Source organism: Syngnathus floridae, chromosome 2 (assembly GCF_059516105.1).
Source record: "Syngnathus floridae isolate MCC-2025c chromosome 2, RoL_Sflo_1.0, whole genome shotgun sequence".
In the NCBI taxonomy this organism is placed as follows: Eukaryota; Metazoa; Chordata; class Actinopteri; order Syngnathiformes; family Syngnathidae; genus Syngnathus; species Syngnathus floridae.
The window spans coordinates 1947425-1974872 of NC_142414.1; the positions used below are offsets into that span (position 1 = coordinate 1947425).

The 27448-nt window shown below is 45.3% G+C and overlaps 1 long non-coding RNA gene and 1 pseudogene across 1 annotated transcript; both read left to right on the plus strand.

Annotated features, from left to right (window-relative positions):
• The first annotated feature begins 15620 nt into the window (after positions 1-15620).
• On the plus strand, positions 15621-16908 carry LOC148401263 (uncharacterized; annotated as a pseudogene).
• An 8431-nt stretch (positions 16909-25339) lies between these two features.
• On the plus strand, positions 25340-26295 carry LOC148401264 (uncharacterized). Its single transcript, XR_015857291.1, has 3 exons — positions 25340-25397; positions 25515-25599; positions 25728-26295. It is a non-coding gene; the product is annotated as an uncharacterized LOC148401264 (long non-coding RNA).
• Positions 26296-27448: the final 1153 nt, after the last annotated feature.

Genomic DNA, 27448 nt, shown 5'->3' on the forward strand with positions numbered 1-27448 from the left:
TATTCTTATCTTGTACAACAGAACAGGAGGATTACGGCTGGGTCAGGGGCGAGATGACGGTTGTGTCAAACAAGATGCTGCTGACAGCTCAGCGTCCACCAGAACAGATCGTGAAAACAACACGTCAAACGATGCGTCATGAACCTTCTGATCTTCCTTAAAGAACGTCACTTTCTCTTTTTATCTCTCAGAATATCGCTTAAACTGTTTTGCTGATATAGCCATATCTGCACGCAACACTTTGTGCGTTACTTTTTGTTTCTTTTCTTACGAGACGAAGCCACAATCTCTTCCCCCCCCCCTTAAGGGCTAATCGTCTCACACTGTGGGTAGGGCATTTCCAAATAAAAAGAGCGAGGAGTGTAAAACAGATTTTTAGTGTATTTCGGGACTGCTGTAAGTCTGATTGCACTCCTCGCGAGAAAAGACTCAACATTCTGCCTCACTGGTTTTGTCTGCTGATCCTTTTGCTGATTCTGAACCTGACAGATTTTTGGGGGCTCGTCCGGGATCTCAATAGACCTATTTCGGGGTTCCGGCCGACTTTTCGACGCAGGACAAGTCCTTGGCCAAGGCATATAGATAGAGAAACCCTTTTCACGGGGCTGTCTCGATCAGTCGGTTGGACACCGGAGTGGTTGACGAGATCATCCGAGGAGAAGGCCCAGCAGACTGTGAGTACGAATCTTGATTCTGTTGAAAGGAATGAAAGTGTAGTGGCAAGAGGTCACTTGAAACCTTGACAATTCTAGACCCTATCAAGTGCATTTAGAAACAGTTAAATTCTGTATGGGATGCTGGAGTCCCCTGACGTAAACGTCAGTTAAATTCCATAGGAGGGCAGACTCCTCTGTTTTCTAAAGAAGTAAAGACGTACAGGTAGTTGGAGCAGTTAAATCCCGCTGAGGTGTCGTGGGGCCTCCTCACTAACCTTCCTAATGTGTTAGTTTTCTGCTGCCATCTGTGGTGGGTTTTCCTTAACCCTTGTTTAGCTGGTTTGGCTTCTTTCTCCATGAAAAGATAGGTTTTATATTACTTTGAGAAAAAGGTAAAGATAAGTTTTCCTTGCACAATAGGAAGGTTAAAGAGTTTGTTAAAATCCACGGGAGGGCGGGCTCCCCTGCTTGCCTGTGAGACGATAAGAATGCGCATTGTGTGAGTGTGTGTATGGTTTGACTGAGAGTGATCTCATTTGAGCTCTCCTTTATGTAAACAGTGGTTTTGTGAGAGTACAGGAAAGGAGACATTTAACCACTGTTCTGTGAATTAAATTGGCTTTAGGACACTGTAGGTGCCATTCGAATTGCCAACTCCGAAATTTAGAGAAATAAACCATGGGAAAATCAAATAGCAAACAAAAGCCGCTACCCCGACATGAATTAAAATGCAAGGGGTCGACACCGAAAATATAAAATATCTTGACAAATGCATATTTTGGACAGAGGTGGTTGCATTATGCGACGTGGCGGTGGCGAGGCTCTCCGCACTTCAGTTGCTCCCCCCACCCTTGTTATCAGCTGGGAAGATTGTCATGTCTATGTTGTGGGCCCGTGTGTTTGTTTCTGTGTATGTTTGTCTTTGTGTATCAGTTCGTTATAAAGGTTGGAATTGCGTTAAATTGGTGCACGAAAACAGTGTGCTAAACAATGGTTTATCAGATTTGCATTGTTAAATGTAAAAATTAGAAATTATAGAATAATATGACGGTTGTGGGCAGAAACTCATCCGACGAGGAGAGTGCCCAACCCTCATAAAAATGTGAGAGTAAGAGAAAACATACATTGTAGAACTGGATAAAATTAGGTTAATGATTAGAAATCAATGGTGTCATTATTATTCTCTAATCCCCTGCATTGCAAATGTCTTCTTGATGCAGATAGGTTAACAGGCTAGGACTTTAGTGAGGAGATAATTTATCAATTGATGGGGGTTAGTAATTGTCCGAATTCTAGTCACATGTTTTGAGGGACCACAGCAACAACACTATATTTAATTTGCAGGCCATTATTTAGTATGATATGACAGTGTCTAGCTAAGTAGACTGTTCTATCAAAAAAAATGTGAGAGTGAAGGAGGAGGTTTGATTTGTAATCTGACATTTGGGTCCCATTTTGAAGAGTCTCTGCAGGAGCATAGATTGTTTTTGTTTAAAGATATGTTTAACAGTTTATCTCGGTGCAGTAAGGATATAGGAATTTTGCAAGACTTAAAATTAAAAATTAAAAAGCAAAATTACATTCTCATTTTCCCAGATGAGAGCAAAATTGAAAGATAAGGAAGACGAAGAAAAGATAAAAAAGAACTTGCTGTTGCACTAACAGGAAGATGATGACAGTGTCAGCGCGAGCTCGCTTAAGAATCGCAGCTAAGAATGTGATGAATGAAGATGAGAAAAATGATCAAATTACAAAGACAGATGTTGTGGCACGGCAAAGCGAACCATCCTTTCCGTCTTTGTACCCCAAATTAAACAACTAATTGCTTCCTATAATTTGAGAGGTGATGAAGTACAACAGGTTTTCATGGCATCCTTAACCAAACATTCGGCAAGCGTTAAAGGCACCTGGAGTCCTTTTGATCTCCAGGGCCGTCCGTTGGAATATAACAGGGTGCCATTACAAATACAAATTGACCAACTATTGGGCAGGATAAAAATAAAATTCCAACGTAGAGCAAATTACACAGACATTGGCCGAACTAAACAAAAACAAGATAAGTTGTTTGAAGACTTTAGACACAGACCAGAAAGAGTGTTCAACTTATGTCTATGATCAACAACTCAAAAATGCTCTACATGCAAATTTGTGACCAGTATTATGTCGACAACGAATAAATTCGACAAATTTTTTCCCTATAAAATGGTGCCGTTTGGGTTTGAAGTATATGGTCGCTTCAAAGGAGGAAAAGCATGATTTAAGATACGCGATTGATCAATGAGAAGGCTATCCCTTGTGCCAGGGGTGTCAAACTCATTTGTTCGCGGGCCGCGGTGTAGTCATGGCTTCTTTTGGAGGGCTGTGTCATGTAACATGGGGGCAGAGATGGTGCAAATGGTAGAATATGGATTGTTCACAGGAATAAATTGGCAGAGCTGAAATTCCAAATTTGTCCAAAAGATGGCGCCAGACCAAAACGTGAGACCAAAAGAGGAGCCAATAAGCTAAACATGGTAAAATAGAAATAAAAAGAGTAGCACGGTGTCAGAGGGTGAGTCACGCATAGAAGCACAAATGTGATTTTTATTTTTGATTCTTTTGCTTGGCTAAAAATGTATTCTGTAACCGCTTTAAGCAATATTATTTGTCAATTCGATCAAGAGACCCGTCACTATGAGAATAGTGGCGTGACATAAATTGTTTGGAGAAGCACAAATGTGATTTTTATTTTGATTCTTTTGCTTGGCTAAAAATGTATTCTGTAACCGCTTTAAGCAATATTATTTGTCAATTCGATCAAGAGACCCGTCACTATGAGAATAGTGGCGTGACATAAATTGTTTGGAGAAGCACAAATGTGATTTTTATTTTTGATTCTTTTGCTTGGCTAAAAATGTATACTGTAACCGCTTTAAGCAATATTATTTGTCAATTCGATTAAGAGACCCGTCACTATGAGAATAGTGGCGTGACATAAATTGTTTAGAAAAGTAGGTCAAGGGTTTGGATTTTTATTTTAGAGTAAATTGAAGCGTAACTTTAAAAAAGTTATTTTTATGTAGGAGAAAGAGAAGAAAAGGGGAAGTGAAAGGTTTTGCCACTAGCTGTGCATTTGGTGGAAAGTACTGCGTGGTCAGGGCGGAAACAGCTGCTGAAGGCCACAGATAACCAAGCGTGGGGAAACTGGCCAGTTCCCTCTATAGGCGTGAGAAAGCTGGCCAGTCCCTCTATAGGCGTGAGAAAGCTGGCCAGTCCCTTCTATAGGCGTGGGAAAACTGGGCAGTCTTACCCTATAGGGAAAGTACAGGAGAAAAGAAAGGGGAGGGGGGGGACCGAGGGGTCTATAAAAGATCCGGCAGAAACAGCTCAGGGCTCTTTTCCCCCAAAAGAGCGCTTATACGTGAAGAGGCCCGGAGGAGTTTCAAGATTTTTTTCCAAAGTCCCGAAGATCTTTGTGTGAGACGCAGGATCACTGGACTGAAATTAACTTGGATTTACTCCCAAAAATTGGACTGGACAACTTTATAAAGAGAGATAGGTGAGAGGGATTTTTATATTTTATGTATTTAAGCGAGAGGGGGGAATAGTCATCGGGCCGCCGGTTCCCTCGTGGCCAGCCTGTTTCCCTAATTCGGATTTTAGAAGCAAGATCGAACTGATCACTCGACTTTGCTTCCACCAAAAATAGCACGTAGCTGGTATTTACCTCTTCCCTTTTTTATGAACTGTGTTTTGCAATCGAATTGTTCTGGGATTGAATGATTTTATTAACACGGGTATCAGTGAGTGAAGTTGTTCAGTTTCTGGAGTAATTGAGATTTGTAATTCTATTCCATGTTTTTTTTTTTTTTCTCTTCAATAAATGTGTTTTGTATATTACTTACTTCGTTGTGCGCGGATTTGTACTGAATATGCAACCGAAGGCTCAGGCCCGCTTCCCCTTTTTTGACGGGCCTCGTAAAAAGGAACTTTGAACAAGTTAGAGACTTAAATAACTTCCGTAGTTATTTGAGCCACGAGTGAATTGCGATCCGTTCGAAAGTTATTTCGTCTGAATAAATTAAAGGAAGTGTTTAAATCAGATTATTGGGTTGTGTAGAATGGAAAGTTATTTAACTATTTGAAAGGCTCAGGCCCGCTTCCCCTTTTTTGACGGGCCGCGTAAAAAGTAACTCTGAGCAAGTTAGAGAATTAAAAACTTTTGTAAATATTTAACGGAAGAGTTGATTTCGTTAAAAGTGAATTCGGTTGAGAAATTACTTCCTTTAAATAACATAACGACGACGATTGAAATAAATCAGTGAAGTTGGCGGAGGATAAAAGTATTTCAACTGTCCGTCGGGCGCGGCCCAGTTCCCCTTTTTGTCGGGCCGCGTCAAAAGCTAAATGGGACACGATCAAAAAGTAGACTTGCCTTCCAAATTAATTATTGGGCAAATCTAAATAGAGCACGACATTTTTATTCGGTTTAAGAAAGTTGCTATTCTTTTTGAAGCAATTAAGTGGGGTGAAGAACTCCGACGGTCAAGTGCTAGATCTACGTATAGGAAGTTAGAATTAATCATATAAAGTGCATTAATTTTCTTCTTAAATGCTATTATTGTCACACTTTTATTAATTCGATTCTCTTTCGAATGAAAAAGTTGGTCGGCTCTCTGCATGAGCGACCAAGTGGAACGGACCCATATCAACATTTACTTCGGCAAAAACTAGTGCTTGGGTGCGCTAAACAAACGAATCCCTGAGGTCTTAACAAAGACATCTAAAAAATATCCGTAACAAAATAAGAACTTCAAACACTAGCGGGGAGCCATCAATACGATGCGGTCACTTCGAAGTCTTGCCTCGAATTGAGTTACTCGGCTCGAGCTTCGGGTGACTTGAGAGGGATTGGCGTCGTACAGAAATTAGATTGATTCCGGTGGAGTTAATTTAACTCGGGTGGTTAGATTACGGACGAATCTCCGAACCCGGCTAAAACAAACCCGTTACCGGGAAGCCGGGGGCACCTTAATGCAAGAGGTGCGTTTGACAGCTGGTATGACTGGTATACCCGAGTAGATGTGTGAGCGCCTCATATTGTGGGAGTTGCAAAACAAGCTGACGAGTAACTCGCTTTCAAATCAGACAAATACGAACTGGTCTAATATTTAAACTTACAACATTATCAAGAGGGAAGATAATTTGCAATTCGAGTAATGACATGAATATGAAGCACAATTTGACACCTGTGCCTTATACAAAGGTAAAGTAGGAATAGGAATTGCTTGCAATATAATTACAAATTAGTTAACACCTGTGTGATTGATTGATTGATTGATTGATTGATTAATTGATTGTCAGATTGAGTGAGTGAGTGAGTGAGTGAGTGAGTGAGTGAGTGAGTGAGTGAGTGAGTGAGTGAGTGAGTGAGTGAGTGAGTGAGTGATACGGTTTTGCAGCTTTTTCACGAGGCAATTTAAGACCTCAGAGAGGAACGTTCCCGACTCTATTGTATCCGTTTCAGACAATACATATGGTTTATATCCAATTACATAAATGTGAAGGGAAAGAATATTGTTTTTTCTGCATTTATTTGTTTTCTGCATTTATCTTATTGTAAAAAGGTGATCTCCGCAGACCCAACCTAAGTACGGAAGGTGAGCAAAGTCTGGTAATAGTGCCTGATCCTGGTGCCAAGATCCAGGGTTGACACGAAAGCTAGCAGAAGCCAATTTCCAAGACACCAACCCGAAGCTCAGGGTGTTGACTCTGAGGAGATCCAAAAACATGAGCATTAGAGAGTCATTTGGTGAGTACTTTAAGCGGGCTGTGGCCTGCGCAAAGTCTGCCATGTGTTTTTGGTTGCTTTTGCTGGTTTGTGTTACCATTGTATTTTTTTTCGGGGGTTATTTTATTGGGAGGGATGGAGTACCATGAGCCTCGAACATTCTTCTCTCGGGCAACTACCAACGCTGATTCTAATCAATATGGCTCATGGGGAAAAATTGCTAGACATAAGCGCAACACAAAATCCCCTTTTGATCATGTTGTTTGTACACCAGACCGCGTTCCAACTTGCGTACCATGGCTTTTGTCTTGGACTTACAATAACTCATTAATGTTTACTGTGGCTCCTAATACATCTTGTTCTATTATTTTACCTATGAAAAGTTTGAAAGGTTTCGAAATGGTCACCCCGCTCTCTGGTTCCAGTGAAGAGGCTGTGTTCTTTGCTAAACGAGTGACTTTGAAGAATCAGGGCACAAGCCTCCTTTTGACTCTTACACTCCCTGATGGTCAAATTCGTCCGAAGTTCCTAAGTGTGCTGTTGTTTTAATGTTAAACTCATCCATTTCACCCACTCATGATTGTTTTAAATGGGATAAGGTTTACCCTGTTGCCTCTATGACAAAATATAAACCCCTTTTTTCGTCCGATGTAGCTAAGGGTAATTTTACATGCATTAGATTACCTGGTACTGGTGAGAAGCTCGGCGCCCTACCTACTCCATGGTGTGAGTCCATGACCAATGTCACTGCCCCTTTTTTGCCCATTGCTCGTAGTGATATTTGGTTTTGGTGTAATAGTAACAAACTTTATGATAGGTTGCCTTTAAACAGCTCTGGAATTTGCGCTTTGGTAACCCTATTGTTTCCTGTTCATTTGATACCAATGTCCTCTTATGATCTAACATCTTTTGCTAAGTCCGTAGTGCCCGAATACTGGCCGAGAACGAAGCGAAACGCCGAATGGCAGGGCGCAGCTAATCCAACTTACATAGACGCCATTGGTGTTCCTAGAGGAGTACCGGATGAGTATAAGCTGGTGAATCAGATAGCAGCTGGTTTTGAATCCGCCCTGTGTTGGTGGTGTACTCTTAACAAAAATGTTGACAGGATTAACTACATCCACTACAGCGTGCAGAGGCTTGGAGACTGGACCGAGGCGGGTTTCAAGGCGGTCCACTCCCAACTGGCCGCTACTTCCCTCATGGCCTTCCAGAGTCGAATGGCCCTTGACATGCTACTCTCAAAAGAGGGCGGTGTCTGCGCCATGTTTGGTGAGCAATGTTGCACATTTATTCCAAATAATACTGCAGCCGACGGAAGCCTGTCCCAGGCCCTTGAGGGTCTGAGGACCTTGAATGGGAGGATGAAGGAACACAGTGGGTTGAACACGGAGGTTTGGACCGACTGGTTGAGCGTGTTCGGAAAGTACTGCACCCTGGTTTCCTCGGTCCTGGTCTCCATTGCCGTTTTCTCTGCCATTTTGACCCTGTGTGGATGTTGCTGCATTCCTTGTCTCCGATCCTTAATTAATAAGCTAATTACAACTGCTATCTCTCCACCAGCTGAGACTTTTCCGTTGCTCCAAAGGGATGACCTTTCGATCGACAGGAGTTCTTTCTCTAGTGACGACTCTGTCAGCGAATCCATTGTGGTAAACCTGTCCGATTTGTTTCGTAACTCTGGCTTTGACGATTAAGACTCAATTTCCTCCCACGTGTAAGTTAGTTCTTGCGAAATGTGATCCCTTGGCTGAAAATCTTTTGAAGTGGCCATATGGGTGATAAGTTAGTCCCCGAGAACTTATGATAAACAGGGGGGAATTGTTAGAAAAATTGTATATATATGTTATCATGCGTTCTCTAATGAGTACTTATTCACAATGTTACTGTTCAGTATGCTTGCTGCTTTGCCTTGCTTATTCTTATCTTGTACAACAGAACAGGAGGATTACAGCTGGGTCAGGGGCGAGATGACGGTTGTGTCAAACAAGATGCTGCTGACAGCTCAGCGTCCACCAGAACAGATCGTGAAAACAACACGTCAAACGATGCGTCATGAACCTTCTGATCTTCCTTAAAGAACGTCACTTTCTCTTTTTATCTCTCAGAATATCGCTTAAACTGTTTTGCTGATATAGCCATATCTGCACGCAACACTTTGTGCGTTACTTTTTGTTTCTTTTCTTACGAGACGAAGCCACAATCTCTTTCCCCCCCCCTTAAGGGCTAATCGTCTCACACTGTGGGTAGGGCATTTCCAAATAAAAAGAGCAAGGAGTGTAAAACAGATTTTTAGTGTATTTCGGGACTGCTGTAAGTCTGATTGCACTCCTCGCGAGAAAAGACTCAACATTCTGCCTCACTGGTTTTGTCTGCTGATCCTTTTGCTGATTCTGAACCTGACAGAATACTTCTAAATAAAGTAATAAAGAAATCAATAGTATTGTTGGTCTCCCTTTTTTGCTAATGCATCATGGTCTGGAGTAAAATTTGTTGTGGTAATTCTTAGGATAGAGCCGAGGTGTCGGTCCGTTAACCTAGAGCTGTGACGGGCGTTGTTGACGTTCATGTGGCAGAACGTCTGCTTACACACGTAGGTCGAGCCAAATTGTCCTCTCTCTTTTTTTTTTTTTTTTTAAACACTCGGCTCTCAGTGTCCACCTTCCTTTTCCTCGGGCCACTCATTTTAATGGAAGGATTCCAGGTGAAGGTTTGTGGGTGGCATTAACGTAAAACTGTATCTGAAAGCTCAGCGCGCGAATTATGAGAATGCTGACGTCACAGCCCACACTCGAAATTCGGCACTGATGGAAATAGAGCGTGGAGTGCGCCGGGTCCGTACTACTTAGTACGTACACACACTTGTGAGTGTGAATCGACACGGCTTCCGGGAGTAAATGCGCGGGCGGGTGCTTCCCCATCTATTGGGGAAACATACTAATTGCAGGGAAAATGACCCAAAAAAAATTCAGGTTTGGCGGGCCGGATTAAACGACCTCATCGGCCGGATGTGGCCCGCGGGCCGTAGTTTGCCCATGTCTGGGCTAAACGATAGGTATGCTAACGTGACATAAACACAAACGAAGAGCCGAGAATGGGCCTGACGTAACATTCAGAGTTATTCAAATAACTATTACATAAATAACACGTTTATAAAACCATCGTTGTCACTCCAATTCATTAAATCCATCGATCGTCCTTTATGTCAACAATGACGTAAGTGACACTTATGTGCAGAGTGCGCGACGCTGACGGCGGTTGCACTTGAAAATATTCCACAGGCCCATATAACGATATTTAAATTATATATCAAATAACTATTATATAAGCAATAATATTATCAAACCATCTGTGTCAATCCAAATCATTAAATCCATCGATCGTCCTTTATGTCAACAATGCCGGCCGGGTGCGCGCCGCTGATGGCGCTTGCACTTCAAAACATTCCACAGGCCCATATAACGATATATAAATTATATATCAAATACCTATTATATAAGCAATAGTATTATCAAACCATCTGTGTCACTGCAAATCATTAAATCCATCGATCAAATTCCTCGTCCTTTGTCAACAACGCCGGGCGTGCGCCCTGACGTCAGCCTCGTCGTTATTCCACAGATCTAGTATATAACTATATTGTAGCGTTAACAAAGTACAAGGGAAGACGTGGGTTTGGTAAACGGCTCTTTATTTAACAAAACAAGAGTTCAACGAGCCAACAACTACTGAACTGTAACGATAAAAACATATACAAGTTGCTACACGAAATAAAATATATAAAAAAACTATAACATAAATAGTTCACCGCCACACGGCGCCAAGCACCGGCGGTGACTTCCAGGCGTGTGGCGGCGCGGACTTCCATCCCTAGAGGTGGCACTTTCAGCCACGGAGGTGGAAGAGAGCTCCATAGAATAGGACCGGGCGTGCATAAAAGCCATGTCCGAGCCCCATCCACTGTCCCCGGGCAGCCACCCGGCCGAGCGCCGGTCCCCGACTTCCATCCACAGAGGTGGAAGAGAGCTCCGTAGAGTAGGACCGGGCGTGCGTAGAGGCCATAATAGTTTTTCAAAGCTTCTGTGTCACTCCAAATCATTAAATCCTTCAAACTCTTTGTCCTCCGTGTCACTTACAAACAAAGCCGCTAATGATGCCGGTCGTACGTGGGGCCCTTCGTCATCTTTGTCATCCCGTGATCGAATCTTTGTCCTTTATGTAAGCAACCGCCACGCCGCTGACGTCACTTGAAATTCAAATTACAATAATCCCTTGCTATATCATGGTTTCACTTTTTTTTTTTGAATTTTGAAAATTTGTGAAAAAATTCACATATAAGTCGCTCCTCAGTATAAATCACACCCCCACCCAAACTATGGGGAAAAAAACACGACTTATAGTCCGAAAAATACGGTAATTAATGTTCTATAATATTAGACTGTGATAAATAAAATTAATAAATGCGTTTAAGTTTACACCGATCAGACTGTTGTTGGATTCAAATCCATTCAATTATTCATTCATTGCGGGCCTGTTCTGTATTTAGTCGGGCGGTGCTTAAACTATATCTCGGACAATGAGTCCGTCTGATGTGACTTGCTCGAAATCTGTCGTCACTCGCGCGAACTGGAAGCCGTGGCTGACGGGGGCTGTCCTCAGACTGTTGAGGGCCAGGGACAAGGCTTTCAGAGCGGGGGATGAGGCTGGCTTGAGGACAGCGAGGGCCGACCTGTCCCGAGGCATCAAAAAAGCGAAGAAGGCGTTCTCGTGCAAGGTCTCCACCCACTTCAAGGACAGCAAGGACGCACGTAGCCTTTGGCGGGGCATTCAGACCATCACGGACTACAAGCCCGCGCCGAGGAGCTGTGACGGCGACGTCCGTCTGCTGAACGATCTGAACCGCTTCTTTGCTCGCTTCGACGCCCAGAACAGCACTTGCCCGCTGAAGACCACTCCCCCCCCACACGAGCAGCCCCTGCTCCTCTCTGCCGACGGTGTGAGGAGGGCGCTTGCCGCTATTGACACCCGTAAGGCGGCGGGCCCTGACAACATCCCGGGTCGAGCGCTGAAGGACTGCGCTGGGGAGCTGTCGGGTGTCTTCACGGACATCTTTAACGTTTCCCTGCAGCAGGCCATCGTCCCCTCGTCTTTCAAGGCTGCCACCATCGTTCCTGTGCCGAAGAAACCTGCGCCGTCCTGCTTCAATGGCTACCGCCCTGTGGCACTGACGCCCATCATCATGAAGTGCTTTGAGCGGCTGGTCATGGAGCACATCAAGTCCGTTCTCCCCCCCACCATTGACCCTTTCCAGTTTGCGTACCGTGCCAAGCGGTCCTCTGAGGATGCCATCTGCTCTGCCCTCCACTCGGCCCTCACCCACCTGGAGAAAAAGGACTCTTATGTGAGGTTGCTGTTTGTGGACTTCAGCTCTGCCTTCAACACCATTGTGCCGCAGCGACTCATCTGCAAACTCGACGAGCTGGGCCTCAGTACCTCCCTCTGCAACTGGCTACTGGACTTCCTCTGTCAGAGGCCTCAGGTGGTGCGTGTTGGCGACAAAATCTCCGCCAGCATCACGCTGAGCACGGGGGCCCCCCAGGGCTGCGTGCTCAGTCCATTGCTCTTCACCCTGCTGACGCATGACTGCTCTGCGACCTACAGCGAAAACCGCATAGTGAAGTTTGCTGACGACACGACTCTGGTGGGTCTCATCACGAAGGGCGACGAGACTCGGTACAGGTCGGAAGTTGACCTTCTGACCACGTGGTGCAGGGTCAATAAGACCAAGGAAATCATTGTTGACTTCCGGAAGGGTCACACAACACACCTGCCGCTGATCATCGACGGTGCTGTGGTGGAGAGGGTGAGCTGCACCAAGTTCCTGGGGGTGCACATCAGTGAGGACCTCTCCTGGTCCGCAAACACCTCGTCACTGGCAAAGAAAGCTCAGCGCCGCCTGTACTTCCTGCGGAAGCTCAGGCGTGCATGTGCTCCTCAGGCAGTCCTGTCTACATTCTACCATGGCACCATTGAGAGCGTCCTCACCAGTTGCATCGCTGTCTGGGGTGGTAACTGCACTGAACAGAACTTGAAGGCCCTGCAGCGCATAGTGAATACGGCTGGTAAGATTATTGGTGCTTCGCTCCCCTCCCTGAAGGACATTTACACCTCCCATCTCGCCCGCAAGGCAACCTCGATTGCCAGAGATGTGAGTCACCCGGCTCACTCTTTGTTTGACCTTCTGCCCTCTGGGAAGAGGTACAGGAGCCTGCGCTCCCGCACCACCAGACTCGCCAACAGCTTCTTTCTCCAGGCTGTTAGGGCCCTGAACTCGGTACCCCCTTCTGCGTAGCGTGCGGCACTGTTGCGCTATTTTCGGGAATGTCTGCTGTACGCGCACTTGCTCCTTTTTTTTCTGCTCCTCTTATTTATTTATTTATTGTTGTGTTATTTATTCATTATTTATTCAGCACGCTTTTGTTATACTTGTTTACTTGTTTGTCTGTTGTGAGCCATGTCTTGTCACCGTGGGATAGGGGGGAACGAAATTTCGGTTTCTTTGTGTGTCTTTGGCATGTGGAGAAATTGACAATAAAGCTGACTTTGACTTTGACAATTGAAGCATTTGCCTTCAAAATTACCTGAAGGATAATTTTGATCCAATTTGGTATTTGACTCGGTTAGGTATTTAATTTGTTCAAGTATTTAATTCGTTGGAAAATTTGATTCGGTTGAGTATTTGATTCGTTTAAATATTTAACTCGTTCAAGTATTTAATTCGCTCAAGTATTTAATTCGTTGGAGTATTTGATTTGGTTGAGTATTTGATTCGTTTAAGTATTTAATTCGTTCAAGTATTTAATTCATTGTAGTATTTGATTTGTTTAAGTATTTCATTCATTTAAATATTTGATTCTGTTGAGTATTTGATTCGTTTAAGTATTTAATTCGTTTATGTATTTAATTCGTTTGAATATTTGATTCGGATGAGTATTTGATTCGTTTAAGTATTTAAAGGGTATGTAAAGGCATTTTTAACATGTTTTAAAAACCACTCAAAAACCACTCAAAATTATATTCACCTCTACCCAAATAGTATTATAGAATTTGAAATAAAATTGCATTCGTTAGCCAAACGCAGTCAATTTGTGTGTATTTCTCGATCTTTCCTGCCCCTGTCATGAACCGCGCCATTCTGGATCACATGGTACCGTGACGTAGATGATAGGACTCCCCGGGATATACCCACGCACAGCATCTTAAGCAGCCATTGTTTACCGATTGATAGCGCGAAGATCCATACAATTTCCTGGTGTTTTGTCTCCAATACTTCACATATAAGCATAATTTTGTATACAAATTGGTGTTTAAAGGCCCAGAGACACCGGTATATGTATAAATCGGTTTTAGTTAGCTTATGGGCTTATAAATATAAATTGACGATCGAAACAACGAAAAGGAAGCTGTTGCTCTGAAAAATGTAATTTTAATTTGCCGCGCAGACGAGTTTGACTGCACCGAGCGGCCTCCGTCTAGACTGGGGAAGAAGCCGGAAGTGACATTTCAAGTTGTTCGCGTTTAGCTTGAGTGAATGGAAAACAAAAGTATGTCGAAGCATGGAGGCAAAAGGTGTATCGCTATGGGATGCAGTAACACCAAGGAAGCAGGTGTATCGCTGTTTTTGTTTGCAAAAGACAAGGGTTTGAGGAAACAATGGACCAAACAGGTACAAAGGATGCGGAAAGACTGGTCTGGTCCCACAGATTATAGTGTTCTGTGCAGTGCACATTTCCAGGAAACCTGCTTTGAACCTGGACCCCTTATGAGGATCAAACTCGGCATAACTACACGGTGCAAGCTAGTGCTCAAAAAGGATTCTGTCCCTACAATTTTTTCAAGACCAATGACCGTAACTATCCATGTTGACAATGCTTCTGCTGGTAGCCCTAGCCAGACTAGTGGCCATAGTTCCACCCCAACCAGGGCTACAACGCCAGTCTCAGACCAAGAGCGGACTCCATTTGGGAAGACTAGAGGTGCTTTTGTCAAACGAGAGAGGAAAAGGGTAAGTTTAATTTTAATTTAAGTCAGGCCACTGTACCAAGAATAATACTAGTAAATAAATAAATATTTCAATATTTCAAATATCTCATTCCAACAAGAATAAATGTATAAAATCAATGAAGCACATGTAATTGAAATATGTTGCATTCTGTTTAAGATTATTGCTGCCTAGGAGGCTGACATGCTGTCTCAGGAGGCTGACATGCTGTCTCAGGAGGACCAGGATAGTCCTGTCATAGCTGTGGAATCTCCCCAAACGCTAAACCAGGTATGGAATTTCTAATGTTTTCTCAAGATTATGTATAATTGTTAGATAACAAAGAAATTACTATTCTAAACATATACCATAAGAATATATCTATATATATCATTTATGTGCAAATGTTTTGTTAATATTTATATGCAATCTACTTTACAGATATTAATGTGATGCATTGTATATATTACAGGTAAGCCAGACAGACCCTCCCAAACTTGTAAATAGAAAAGTACAAGCCAACATCAGGAAAATGACCAAAACCAAGACTCAAGGTACTAATGTTACATAATTTTATGTACTTTTATTATTAATATTTGCAATTTGTTTTCCAATACAATTTCACCGGTATTTATTTTGTCTATTTCCTTGAAACATTATATGTAAAGTACAGTAACTTTAATGTTTGTGGGTATTGATTTTTGCATTTTTAGGAGGCTAGCAAAATTATCCAATTCAATACCCAGTGAACATTTGTAAATTTGCAATCTCTCTTAAACAGCTACTTTAAAGACATAAAATAAAAATATGCAAAATTTTGGCACAACATATACATGTTTTCTTTAAATACACCAACGTTTGCATCTGAGGTCAATCACATCTTTTAATGTTTTTCAGGCAATCAAACCATTCCCATGGAGCCAGCTTTGAAAACATCAGAGACTTCCGTGCAGTGCGAGTTGTTGTCAGGACCACCCCTGAGAAAGTTGCCGGTAGAAGGCAGAATGGATGAAGATTAGCATAGGTTCAGATAATGATGATGATGATGATGATGAAGATGATGATATAAAAGTAGACATGCAACAATCATGGATCATGATCAGCCTACTAGCCAACTTTATCTGACTTCAATTCATCGGATTCGGAGTCGGATATGGATTTAGAGGATAAAGCAGAAAGGGAGGCAGCACTTGAGGCTGGTGAAGATGCAGGGAATGTGCAAGCTGGCAGTATACATGCGGAGCCGAAATATATTGTGTTTGATACTTGTTTGGATAGGCTTTTGACATGGTGCCACTGTCCAAATTGTGGAAGTATTGATGTCCAACACAAAGCAAACAGTTGGCTCACTTCTATCCGTTACATTCACATGCAGTGCATGTGATTCAAATTCAAAATGGAATACCCAGGCATATTTTGGAAACTTTCCAGCAGGAAATGTCCTACTGTCCGCAGAAATTTTGTTTGCTGGTGCCACTGCAGGAAAGGTCCTAAGGGTCCTAAACAGTGTAGGCATCCAAACCTACAACCGTCGAACCTTTTTCCGGCACCAAAGAAGTCTGTTGCATCCAGCAATAATGACAGTCTGGGAAAAACAGCAGCGCTACATTCTCACTGTCCTTCAGGTAGAGGGACGACCTTTGGTGCTGGGTGGTGATGGTAGGGCAGACAGCCCAGGACATAGTGCCAAATATGGCACCTACACAACGATGGAACTAGAAGCGAATCTAGTTATCGACATCGAACCAGTTCAGGTACCAGTACATGTTTGGGCTGTTTCATTAAATTCATTTTAATAATAGCATTTAGTTTTTATAGATCTTTTACTTGATCAGTACAAGTCTTGCCCATGTTTGTCATAAAGCATTAAACATTGGAGAGATTTTCCAATCATGCACCCACGGTAGTCTTGAAGCCAGGGAGATGAAGAAAAAATGACTAAAACCAAGTAAGGAATTATATTATAGGTATATTTTGAAAGTGTATAGTTACACTGGCTCTGTGACCATGATCTCTGGCCTAAAAAATTTGGGCTCTTGCTGTTGAAATAGATGTAAATTCTTTATCCAACCTACTCTAAAAATTCACTTTATGGAAGGCAGGAACCATGCCAAATTTCATTAACCCCACTGACAGTAGTTGGAGGGATTATTTATTATTATCAACCCCACCTCCAAATTTTATTAGAGTCCACCACATTATAAATAAATAACCTCTCAAGCTTTTGTGACTGGGGTTTTATAAAAGATTAGATCCTATTCTGATTCCAGGTACAAAGTCAAGCTCAAAATTCGAGGCACTAGTGTGCAACGAATACCTCTGTCGTGATGTGAAACGACTGTCACCATCAGACCTCTCGGATAGAAGCCTTCCACAGCCTGGTGATACAATTTGCACCAAAGATGGTGGTGTTCTCTTTTACTGGAATGCAGTGTCGGTAAGTAGCCAATTGTATGAATCTTTATTGTGTGAAGGTGATGGCCTTCACACATATGTTATTCTACTCCATTCACTTTATTATTATTATTGTGTGAAGGCGATGGCCTTCTCACATATGTTATTCTACACCATTCTCTATTATTGTGTGAAGGCGATGGCCTTCACACATATGTTATTCTACACCATTCTCTATTATTATTATTATTGTGTGAAGGCGATGGCCTTCACACATGTTATTCTACACCATTCTCTATTATTGTGTGAAGGCGAAGGCCTTCAAACATTGTTATTCTACTTTATTATTATTGTGTGAAGGCGAAGGCCTTCACACATTGTTATTCTACTTTATTATTATTATTATTGTGTCAAGGCGAAGCCTTCACACATTGTTATTCTCTATTATTGTGTGAAGGCAAAGGCCTTCACACATTGTTATTCTACTTTATTATTTGTCACGGTCGGGTGGAGCATGGAGCAGGACGACCAAGTGCAGCTTGGACCAGGGTTTATTGGTGAACTCAAAAAGGCAAACTAACAGACTCGGCAACCGACATGACTCATTAACAAAACTGACTGAAAAAGACGTGAAACAAAATGACCGGGTGACATTACCAATGACAGCAACTGGAACCAAAAAGACATCATGACGTTGACACATAATGATCCGACAGGGAGTGAGGGGCAGACAGGACTTATATACACATGACAGGTAACAAGAGGCAGGTGGGAATAATCACACTGATCATGCGCACACAGGAGGGGAGGGGCGAGCACACAGACAGAAACCAAGAGAACAGACACATAGTGGAGCAGTTGGGGACGAGACGTGACAGAACCCCCCCCACAAGGGACGGCTCCCGACGTCCCAAAAAAAAAAAAAAACTAGGGGAACCGAACCGCACTCGGGCGGCGACTTGGGGAACCGAACCGCACTCGGGCGGCGACTTGGGGGACAGAACCGCACTCGGGCGGCGACTTGGGGGACAGAACCGCACTCGGGCGGCGACTTGGGGGACAGAACCGCACTCGGGCGGCGACTTGGGGGACAGAACCGCACTCGGGCGGCGACTTGGGAGACAGAACCGCACTCGGGCGGCGACTTGGGGAACCGAACCGCACTCGGGCGGCGACTTGGGGAACCGAACCGCACTCGGGCAGCAACTTTGGGGACAGAACCGCACTCAGGCGGCAACCCAAACATAAAATGCACTCGGATGGCGACTCTGGAAGTCCGTACAGCAATTGGCGGCGACTCTGGAAGTCTGTGCCGCGATCGGCGGCAACTCTGGGAGTCCGTACGGCAATTGGCTGCGACTCCGGAAGTCTGTACCGCGTTCGGCGGCAAGTCTGAAAGTCCGTACCGTGATCGGCGGCATTTCAGAAGGCGTGGCTGTGCGTAGCGGCAGGAGCCATCACGCGCCGCAGCAGTGGGCGTGGAGCCAGGTGCAGCTGGCTCAAAGTCCGGCGATGACCACGGGTCTGGCGTTGCTGGCAAGAAGTCCGACGACGGCCGTGGGTCCAGTGACGCCGGGGTGAGGCCCGATGGTGGCCGCGAGTCTGATGGCGGCCGCGGGTCCGGCGTCGCTGGAGCAAGTTCGACGGCAGCTGTGGTCGGACGACGATCGGGCGTCGCAGCGGGAGCTGGTGGTGGAGGGGGGTCCAAGTGCTGGTCGTTTTGGTGGTTGGATCATTCTGTCACGGTCGGGTGGAGCATGGAGCAGGACGACCAAGTGCAGCTTGGACCAGGGTTTATTGGTGAACTCAAAAAGGCAAACTAACAGACTCGGCAACCGACATGACTCATTAACAAAACCTAACAACAAGACTGACCGAAAAAGACGTGAAACAAAATGACCGGGTGACATTACCAATGACAGCAACTGGAACCAAAAAGACATCATGACGTTGACACATAATGATCCGACAGGGAGTGAGGGGCAGACAGGACTTATATACACATGACAGGTAACGAGAGGCAGGTGGGAACAATCACACTGATCATGCGCACACAGGAGGGGAGGGGCGAGCACACAGACAGAAACCAAGACAACAGACACATAGTGGAGCAGTTGGGGACGAGACGTGACATTATTATTATTATTATTATTAGTGTGAAGGTGAAGACCTTCACACTATTGTTATTGCTGTCCTTTATTAGTGTGAAGGTGAAGACCTTCACACTATTGTTATTGCTGTCCTTTATTAGTGTGAAGGTGAAGACCTTCACACTATTGTTATTGCTGTCCTTTATTATTAGGTGACTAAAGTAAAGTACTAAAAATTTCCAAACCAGAATATTTTTGGGTAATTAAAAATAATAAAAAATATATTTTAAAACATTTTTTACATTTGATGCAAATTTATGTTGAAGTACAGTAACTGATTTCTCTCTCTCTCTCTTCCTCTCTATATGCAGCTGAATTGCTTTGATCAAAGGTAAGGTGTGGATTATGATTGTTTAATTTCACTAATGGCATCAGACTTTTTCAGACAGATTTATAGTTTTTATAGTCAACAAAATACTCCTTCATGCTCTTTATTTTTACTGGATTTTGAAAATACACGACTGAAGGGGATTGCAAAGTAGGTATTGGTGTTACATAGAAAGGATCCTGACAAAATGCTGTCACAAAGATCCGAGGTTTTTTTTGTGGGGGAAATTTGTCATGTATTACGTTTGTTGTTGTTGTGCTTGACACATTGTCCAAACTGTTACTTCCCAATTTGAACACTAGGTGTCACCCAAGTAACATTGAAAACTGATGCGGTGCTGTCGCTCCGTTGCAGTGTAAACAATAAATGAAAAAAGAAATATAAGACTGATTATTGAAATTACTGTAAGTGTCAAACTTGTTTGTCAACATTATAATTTCATACATCAACCCCTCACATTTTGAAACATTTTACGGCCATTGAATACCTGCCGAGCTGTACTGCAATGAAGACGAGGCGGGGTGTCTATTTTTCATCGCCACTGCAAGTCCTTTGAAAACAAGTGGTAGCTTGTCCAATTTTCAACGGCTTTTATGAGGCAGCTTTTTTACTTCTGCTATAATTTTAAAGCATATATAGATCCGTTCTTGTTTATTTACCTTATCGTGGTGGAGGGGTTTGCGTACCCCTATGATCCTAGGAGCCATGTTGTCGGGGGCTTCATGCCCCTGGTAGGGTCACCCATGGCAAACGGGTCCTAGGTGAGGGGTCAGACAAAGCACGGCTCACCCAAGCCCCTTATGATGAAAAACATAAATGGACTTTGTTTTCCCTCGCCCGGACGCGGGTCACCGGGGCCTCCCTCTGGAGCCAGACCTGGAGGCGGGGCTCGAAGGCGAGCGTCTGGTGGCCGGGCCTTCGCCCATGGGGCCCGGCCGGGCATAGCCCGAAATGGAAACGTGGGTCCCCCTTCCCATGGGCTCACCACCTGTGGGAGGGGCCGAAGGGGTCGGGTGCAATGTGAGCTGGGCGGCAGCCAAAGGCAGGGACCTTGGCGGTCTGATCCCCGGCTGCAGAAGCTGGCTCTTGGGACATGGAATGTCACCTCTCTGGCTGGAAAGGAGCCCGAGCTGGTGTGCGAGGCAGAAAGATTCCGACTAGATATAGTCGGACTAGCCTCCACACACAGTTTGGGTTCCGGTACAAGCCCTCTCGAGAGGGGCTGGACTCTCTTCCACTCTGGAGTTGCCCACGGTGAGAGGCGTCGAGCAGGTGTGGGTATACTTATTGCCCCCCGGCTGGGCGCCTGCACATTGGGGTTCACCCCGGTGAACGAGAGGGTAGCCTCCCTCCGCCTTCGGGTGGGGGGACGGGTCCTGACTGTTGTTTGTGTCTATGCACCAAACAGCAGCTCAGAGTACCCACCCTTCTTGGGGTCCCTGGAGGAAGTGCTGGAGAGCGCTCCTTCTGGGGACTCTATCGTTCTACTGGGTGACTTCAATGCTCACGTGGGCAATGACAGTGAGACCTGGAAGGGCGTGATTGGGAGGAACGGCCCCCCTGATCTGAACCCGAGCGGTGTTCTATTGTTGGACTTCTGTGCTCGACACAGATTTTCAATAATGAACACCATGTTCAAACATAAGGGTGTCCATGTGTGCACTTGGCACCAGGACACCCTAGGCCGCAGTTCGATGATCGACTTTGTAGTCGTGTCATCAGATTTGCGGCCGCATGTTTTGGACACTCGGGTGAAGAGAGGGGCGGAGCTGTCAACTGATCACCACCTGGTGGTGGGTTGGCTCCGATGGTGGGGGAAGATGCCGGTCAGACCTGGCAGACCCAAACGTTCTGTGAGGGTCTGCTGGGAACGTCTGGCAGAATCTCCTGTCAGGAAGAGCTTCAACTCCCACCTCCGGCAGAGCTTTTCCCACGTCCCGGGGGAGGCGGGGGACATTGAGTCTGAGTGGACCATGTTCCGCGCCTCCATTGTTGAAGCGGCCGACCGGAGCTGTGGCCGTAAGGTCGTTGGTGCCTGTCGTGGCGGCAATCCCCGAACCCGCTGGTGGACACCGGCGGTAAGGGATGCCGTCAAGCTGAAGAAGGAGTCCTATCGGGCCGTTTTGGCCTGCGGGACTCCGGAGGCAGCTGACAAGTACCGGATGGCCAAGCGGAACACGGCTTCGGCGGTTGCTGAGGCAAAAACCCGGGCGTGGGAGGAGTTCGGTGAGGCCATGGAGAATGACTTTCGGACGGCTTCGAGGAAATTCTGGTCCACCATCCGGCGTCTCAGGAGGGGGAAGCAGTGCAACGTCAACACTGTTTACAGTGGGGATGGCGTGCTGCTGACCTCGACTCGGGACGTCGTGAGTCGGTGGGGAGAATACTTCGAAGACCTCCTCAATTCCACCTACACGCCTTCCATTGAGGAAGCAGGGCCTGGAGACTCTGAGGCGGATTCTCCAATCTCTGGGGTCGAAGTCACTGAGGTAGTCAAAAAACTCCTCGGTGGCAAGGCCCCGGGGGTGGATGAGATCCGCCCGGAGTTCTTAAAGGCTCTGGATGTTGTGGGGCTGTCATGGCTGACACGCCTCTACAACGTTGCGTGGACATCGGGGACAGTGCCTCTGGATTGGCAGACTGGGGTGGTGGTTCCCCTCTTTAAGAAGGGGGACCGGAGGGTGTGTTCCAATTACAGGGGAATCACACTCCTCAGCCTCCCTGGTAAGGTCTATTCAGGGGTGCTGGAGAGGAGGGTCCGTCGGGAGGTCGAACCTCGGATTCAGGAGGAGCAGTGTGGCTTTCGTCCTGGCCGTGGAACAGTGGACCAGCTCTACACCCTCGGCAGGATCCTCGAGGGTGCATGGGAGTTCGCCCAACCAGTCCACATGTGTTTTGTGGACTTGTAGAAGGCGTTCGACCGTGTCCCTCGGGAGGTTCTGTGGAGGGTGCTTCGGGAGTACGGGGTGCCGAGCCAACTGATAAGGGCGGTTCGGTCCCTGTATCACCGATGCCAGAGTCTGGTCCGCATTTCCGGCAGTAAGTCGGATTCGTTCCCAGTGAGGGTTGGACTCCGCCAAGGCTGCCCTTTGTCACCGATTCTGTTCATAATTTTTATGGACAGAATTTCTAGGCGCAGCCGAGGCGTTGAGGGGGTCCGGTTTGGGGACCTCAGCATCGCGTCTCTGCTTTTTGCAGATGACGTGGTGCTGTTGGTTTCTTCAGGCCGTGATCTCCAGCTCTCGCTGGAACGATTCGCAGCCGAGTGTGAAGCGGTCGGGATGAGGGTCAGCACCTCCAAATCCGAGTCCATGGTCCTCGATCGGAAAAGGGTGGAATGCCCTCTCCGGATCGGGGATGAGATCCTGCCCCAAGTGGAGGAGTTCAAGTATCTTGGAGTCTTGTTCACGAGTGAGGGGAGGATGGAGCGTGAGATCGACAGGCGGATCGGTGCAGCGTCGGCAGTAATGCGGACCCTGTACCGGTCCGTTGTGGTGAAGAGAGAGCTGAGCCAAAAGGCAAAGCTCTCAATTTACCGGTCGATTTACGCTCCTACCCTCACCTATGGTCACGAGCTATGGGTCGTGACCGAAAGAACGAGATCTCGGATACAAGCGGCCGAAATGAGTTTTCTCCGCAGGATGTCCGGGCTCTCCCTTAGAGATAGGGTGAGAAGCTCGGTCATCCGGGAGAGACTCGGAGTAGAGTCGCTACTCCTCCACGTTGAGAGGAGCCAGATGAGGTGGCTCGGGCATCTTATCAGGATGCCTCCTGGACGCCTCCCTGGGGAGGTGTTCCGGGCATGTCCCACCGGTAGGAGACCCCGGGGACGACCCAGGACGCGCTGGAGAGACTATGTCTCTCAGCTGGCCTGGGAACGCCTTGGGATCCCCCGGGATGAGCTGGATGAAGTGGCTGGGGAGAGGGAAGTCTGGGAGTCCCTCCTAAAGCTGCTGCCCCCGCGACCCGACCCCGGATAAGCGGAAGAAGATGGATGGATGGATGGATGAACCTGAAAACTCTATGGAGGTAATGATGTCTACATCTCATGATCCTGTAACATGCGTTTTGGCATCCTACAGTCAAGATCATACAAAGTATGCTGATTCCAGAAACAGTCAATGTGCTGCAAACTCTGTTACATTTCTAGCTTTCCTGCAGGAGACAGACAATGTGACCAGTGCTCACCTGGACCTTGTTCTCGATGGAGGCAATGAGCGCTATGTGGCTACTGTGGCTGTGCTGAAAGCAGAAGGACGGTACGAACATCATCATTTGGCAACCGATGAAATTCCATCCATTGTGAATGGCTTTCACAAACATGTGTTAATGAAGTATCAGTCAATTCCTCTATTGATGAAGTGGCATTTGATGCTCCGTGACCGACTTCAGTGCTTGGTGTCAGAGGTAAATTATGCTCTTTTGGTTATGAATTCATTATTTATTGCCGTTTTCCAAAACCAAGGAAGATATGGCTATTTTGATCCACAGGCCAGAGAACGTGATGGGCTCCCTCTGCCCTCCGGTGCACCACATGGTACAGCTGTCATGATGCTTTTTACACGTTTGAACGATCTGATAGATAAGCTCATACAGGTTTTCACTCTGGCTGGTGCCGCTCCCACTACTCAATATGAATTGATGCCGGTAAGTTTTCAACCTATTGACAATGCAAGTGACCGTGAAATGGCGACTGATGCAGAATCATCTCTTATGACAACACACAATGATGATGCTATGTTAAGCCAGTCTGCTGCTGAGATGACACAGCGTATGGTGACGGGTGAGTCCAGACCATGTGCTAGCAAACACTACGAGTCCATTGAAGAGGCACATGACAATAGTAAGATGGAATGTACACAACAAAAACAAACACGAGATGTGTTGAAAATTGCGAAATCCAAAAGGAAAACATTTCAAAGACGAACTCAAGCCCACAAGATAATCGATAAAGCTATGGCGAGAGTCACAAAACAAGAAACAAGGCGAATAAACGCAAACCTGAAAAAGAAGGAAAGGTACAGCCAAACTCCAGAGATTAGACAACGTAAAAAGTCCTACATGGTGACTCGCTACCAGCAAGACCCTAATTTCTGTGTAAAACAAAAGTCGTTTGCAGTCGACCGCTATTGCAAACATGACACAATTAAGATGAAACAGCGATCTTATATCAAGCAGAGATATGGTCATGACGATACATTTCGGAACAAACAACGTTCCTATATCAAGCAGAGATATGGTCATGACGATACATTTTGGAAAAAACAACGTTCCTATATCAAGCAGAGATATGGTCATGACGATACATTTCGGAACAAACAACGTTCCTATATCAAGCAGAGATATGGTGAGGACGATACATTTCGGAACAAACAACCCTATATCAAGCAGAGATATGGTGAGGACGATACATTTTGGAACAAACAACGTTCCTATATCAAGCAGAGATATGGTGAGGACGATACATTTCGGAACAAACAACGTTCCTATATCAAGCAGAGATATGGTGATAACGATACATTTCGGAACAAACAACGTTCCTACATCAAGCAACGATATGGTCATGACGATGAATTTGGGCGTAAACAACGTTCTTATATCAAAGAACGTTACGCACTTGATCCTGTATTCAGATCCAAGCAGAAGGAAAACACGAGTTTGGTCTGGAAAGCCAAACATGATTTATCAATGAAGGCAAATGCAAATCGCACTGCAATGAAACTGCTACAAAAATACAGAGTCATCAACAGATTATGTAAAGAGAGAAACGACTGCGCAATCATGAAAGCTGCTGCGCTATTCCAAGTTCAGGTAAAAAAATGGACCGACTTTTGTTTGCACAGTTTGCCACAGAGCCTTATTTCCCAATCAAGTACGCCAGCTGATCCAATATAAGAAAAACAAGGACGTTGTTGCAAGTTGCCTAACACGAAGGTTTGTTCATGTTTGTAATCGTGAATGTAACACATGCTGCAAAGTACCGGATGAGAGAAAAATGGAGTGGTTATGTCACACCTGCCATGCACATCTCAAAGATGGTAAAATGCCAGCACTTGCTGTAAGTAACAATCTCCAACTTGCAGACATTCCCACTGAACTGTGTGATTTGAATATTTTGGAAAGACATCTTGTTTCAAAATGCATTTCATTTGCCAAAATTGTCCCTCTGCCAAAGGGTCAACAACGAGCCATTCGTGGGAATGTTGTGTGTGTACCATCTGAAGTGGAAGAAACAGTCAATGTCTTGCCCAGACTAAGAAGTAGGTCTCAGGTGTTGAGAGTGAAACTGAAGAGACGACTTTGTTACAAAGGGCATCAGATATTTCAAACTGTCACTTGGTCCAAGCTAATGAGTGCCCTGATAAAACTGAAACAAATGCATCCTCAGTACAGAAACATAACCATTCGCGACGATGCTGACCTTTGTGACCCGACGCTCGCTGATGACGAGAGCAGCTCTGATGGAGACGAAATGAACGAAAGTGACTACAATGAGGAAGACCTTGAGGCAATCCACACATTTGAGAGGGATGCTGTTAGATAAATTGTATATATATGTTATCATGCATTCCCTAATGAGTACTTATTAATAAAGTTATTGCGCAGAATGCTTGCTGTTTCTTCTTGCAGACATCACCCAGTCCACAACAAGTCAAACGATGCTGTCTGGAGCTTCCTGACCTTCTACACATCTGGGAATCCAAGAAAGTTGTTGATGTCTGCACATGTAATTTTGTCTATGCACTCTTTTCACATGACTACTTTGTTTCCCATAACATTCACTTTTCGTTTCTCACGGGATCCTGTCCGCGACTTCTAGTTTCACATAGAATCTCGTTCCTTCACTCATGAGACAAAGCCCACGCTTTCCCCCCCACCTATCAGGGGCTAGTCTCACATTGTAGGTAGGGCATTCCTAAATAAAAAGAGAGGAGTGTAAACAAGACCTTTAGTGTATTTTGGATTGCTGTAAGTCAGGATGTACTCCTCGCGAGAAAAGACTCAACATTCTGTCTCACTGGTTTTGTCTGCTGATCCTTTTGCTGAATCTGAACCTAACAGATGCTCTCTGTGAATTGAACAGTGACTCACAGAAGTCATGTCTCCAACCAAATGATGTGTCAGAGGAAATTATGAGTTTTACTCAAGGCATTTACTGTGTGGCTCCTGCAGAAAGAAATGACCCTGTAAGCTTTTTCAGGACTCCCAAACTTGAGGCCATGGCATTTCCAGTGCAGTTTCCAACTGGAAAAAACACCCTTGATGAAGGGAGACAAATAAAACTCACACCAAGCAAGTGTTTCAAAACACGTCTGTGTTGTGTGGATGAACGTTTTGCTCGTGATACAAACTACTTGTTCTTTGCTCAGTTTGTGACTGAAATTTACCAGGCAACATCAAGCATGGGAATCCAGCTACGTAAAGGTAAACCTTTTACCAGGGATGGTTGAAGGATAAACAATGCTATGCTGCAGGACAAACGTGAAGTTGAAAAACTGGTGCGCAGCAAAGATGCCGTCCGTTTTATGACTCCCCTGAAAGGGACGCCAGCCTATTGGGAAAGAAGCACCAAAGATCTCTTTGCAATGATCCGACAGCTGGGTACACCCGCATTTTTTTGCACATTTTCTGCTGCCGAAATGCGTTGGGAAGAGGTCATCACTGCCATTAAAGCTCAACAAGGTGAGGTGGTGAATTTTGCTGAACTTGACTGGGCTACCAAGTGTGAGATTCTGCGCAGCAATCCAGTGACGACAATGCGCATGTTTGACAAACGTGTGGAAGCTCTGTTCAGAGATTTGATCCTCTCTCCGGCACAACCGATTGGTGAAGTCGTTGACTACTTCTACAGGTTAGAGTTTCAGCACAGAGGGAGTCCTCACATTCATTGTCTCATATGGGTTAAAGGTGCCCCTGTATTTGAGGAAGCCTCAGAAGGAGCCATCTGTGAATTTGTGTCTCGCTACATCTCGGCTCAGCTGCCGGACCCAGAAAAGGAACCCGAATTGTATAAAAAAGTCACAGAAGTTCAGATGCACAGCAAAAGTCACTCCAAAACGTGTGTCAAACACCAAGGTGCAAACTGCAGATTTGGTTTTCCCAAACAAC